Genomic DNA, 3,392 nt, shown 5'->3' on the forward strand with positions numbered 1-3,392 from the left:
CTATAATTTGTACTGTACCTAATTTTATTTTAATAAATACCACAGGACATTTACTGTTCAAAATGTTCTTTATGGGGAGGGGGTAGATTTAAAAAAATTGATGCGACATTTCCAACTTTATACACCCCTTACTGTAATAATAGTCTACAATGTATACGGTAATAAAGTTTGATTAGTACTGTACTCCATTTTTGAAAATGTATCACAGATTGTTGACCCATCTAAATAAACTTTTATGTATTTTAAATATGTTACGCTTCTATGTTTCTAAATATTTTTGCTAATTTGATTTCTTGACCACAACTTTGCATGTGGAAGAGGTAAGGTGTGGACTCGTCTCGACAGCGCTAGGAGTAGTCTAAGCTAGTCTTATCCTAGGACTAGACTAGCTAGGATGGTATAGGCATAGCCTTGAAGGGACAAAGGTCCCAATGAAAAACAACGTCGCTCCTTGATAGCTAACGTTGTCTATTAAACATCACAATAATTCATTATTAGACCTATAGTTGTTTTTTGAATTGTACTCCACAAATCTCAGCCGATACCTCGCACAACTCGTTAACGTCTCGTATCTATTGTCGTGACGTCATGGCTCGCTGGCTCAGTGATCAAATAACACACTGGCTCGCACTTTGGCAACACTCTTTGGCAGTCAACTCGCCCCTAGAAAACCCGCCCTTGGAAACTTGCCCCATAAAAAAATGTACACTTCCTAGACCATGCAGTCTTCAAAATAAAAAATGTAACCTTTGGCAATCAACTACATTTTCCACATACATAAAAATTTTTGAAACTTTATTAAAAAAAACCTAAACCATAATTCACCACTATAGACACTTTTTGACAAAAATGAAAAATTACGACTTTGTTACCCAATGAGCAGTGTTCTAATATAGACAATGGGTCGTGTCTCATATTATTTGTTATATTTTTTATTATTCATTATTTTCACTTGACTCGCATAAATAATTTTGTTCGAAGAACATTTATATGCAGTTGTAATTCGCAGCACTTCACTTGAATTTCTAGTCTAACACTATAACAGACAAGCTAAACCCGTTATAATACATTTTCAATAAAGTACAAACAAAATGCAACTTCGGGGTCATGTGCACTTAGTACCTAATGGGAAAACGGCTTGCAGATGATTAAAAAAATATGAGCAAGCTATAAAAGGCCATAAATTGAACAAAAGCCTATAAACCGGTTTACAGTATGTACAGCCAAGTTTTCTCTCTGTTCTGTTTACTGTGTTTCGTCAATAGTGTTTGAACTTCATTATACATTGTTAATAAAAACTTGTACAAAAAACAGTGCTCATAAAATACAAAGAACAAATGAGGAAAATAGTTACCAAAAGTTAAGTTCATATTTACTTGTATTTTTTTAAAAATATGTTTAGACTCTAAACTTAGGCTTTTTTTAATTGAGATCAATCAAATTTGTAAAGGGACCCTCCAAAGCTGACAAACTGATGGTGCTTCCCCCAGAAATTAATCACCCAGGTAATTTTAACAATTGCTTCCAACTCAGCGGAAATTACCTTAGGCCCGTAAGATCAACTCTAAAATATATTTTGGCCCTTTTAACAAATTAATTAAGACTCAGGGATATAGAGTATACCTCATCCACAAAAGCAGAACTTCTATCATAAGTAGGCCTCAACACAATCTTCAATAAATTTTTGGTCAATATTATAGATTCACCACCGTTTTACAGTACTACTGAAAACCAACAATATAGTAAACATATCACAAACAACTCAACAACATAATACCTTAGTTTCATTTTTCTTTTGACTTACCAGTGCTTGAAAAGGTTCTTTCTACAAGACGATTCATTCAAAACATGCTTGATGCAATACAAATAATCTTGTGTTCAACCAATTCGTTAAAATGTTATTCGTATAATCGGATGATCGTACCATGTCCAACAAATCATAAATTTAACAGCAAAAGTATTAGGTATTGGAATTTTTTTTAAATACCTCTGAAACCAGGGAATTTATTCAAAGATATTTAAAAGTATTATATTTATTATTTGTTAAAAGTATTTTTTGTTGATATCTTTTAGATTTTATTATTTGTAATTATAAATTTAATCATCTTTTGACGCGTTTGTGAATTTGTTTGTGAATTCCGTTACTTTCCAATTTTTTGACTCGTAAGTTAAATTTGTATTTGTGTTATGTTTTTCATCGTATTTATTTTTGAGAATGTGTTGTTGTCCTTCAATTTTGTTTTCGAAATTGCAAATAAAAGAATATTTGAATTTGAATTTGAAAAAGTTGGCAATTTTGCGTTTTAGCAATAGAGAGTATGATTAAATTGTTTGGGATAGAATATATAGGCCTACACGTCTATCAGATGAAAGACACAACCAGCGAATAATGATAATTTTGCAGGCCTAATGAAAAAAAAAATGAAAAACTTATTCTAAAAGTCATATATACCGTTCTGTATTTTAAGTAGGAATTGGAGATCAAATGGGGACCGAATTCAACCCTGCTCCAAGTGCAGGATCGGCGGTCTAGCAGTATATAAGAAACAGATCTGGAGGTCGTAGGCTCGATTTTTACCAAAATATCGTGACACGTAGTGAGTTTGAGGTTAGTTAGGTTGGGCGAAATGATTTTCCTATCGAGTTTTCCAGACGTGAAATCTCTTGATATAATGTAGTATTTCTTGAGTTCGATATTCAAAAGTGTTTTTATTCTGTTGCTTTTTAATTGTATCGCCTTCCATTACCTTATTAGGCGCTTTATAAGTATCGCCATTACTACATTCTAACATAATATTGCTAATAATTTAAAAATAATGTAGATACAATATGTAATGTACATAACAGTATACACATTTTGTAAAATCAATATGTATGCTAAATAGTGGTATTGTACTCGCATTGTACACATGGTGATTTAAACAAGGTTCCTTCCCGTATTATAACAATGTTCGACGATCAAAATTTGGTCATCCATGACTTACATCGTGTGCTGTTCATTGATTTCTTGGCGTCGGCATAGTGTTTATAGTGTTCAATATTATGCTAATTGAATTTATGAAAGATTCTACAGTAGTAATTAATAGCAATGTGTAAGATTTTAATGTGAAATACAAACAATGATATCTGGCATAAAATACCGTATATACTTGATAGCTGGTGTACGTATGATGTATACTAAGATGACAAATTATTATTATCACCCGGCAAACACAAAACGGTCTTATAACGATCGCGAACGTTGTGGTTAGGTATGTAAGAAGATAACGTTCACAAAACAGGATACGTTCAAACGTTGACGTTGTAAAATTAGGTTCTAAGAACCTATGAATGGTTCTACAAAATAACGTTTTCAACATCAAACTGTAACGTTATTATAACGTCCTTATACT

Source organism: Anneissia japonica, unplaced genomic scaffold (assembly GCF_011630105.1).
Source record: "Anneissia japonica isolate Jap-2015-1 unplaced genomic scaffold, ASM1163010v1 scaffold287864_len1152817_cov193, whole genome shotgun sequence".
Lineage (NCBI taxonomy): Eukaryota > Metazoa > Echinodermata > Crinoidea > Comatulida > Comatulidae > Anneissia > Anneissia japonica.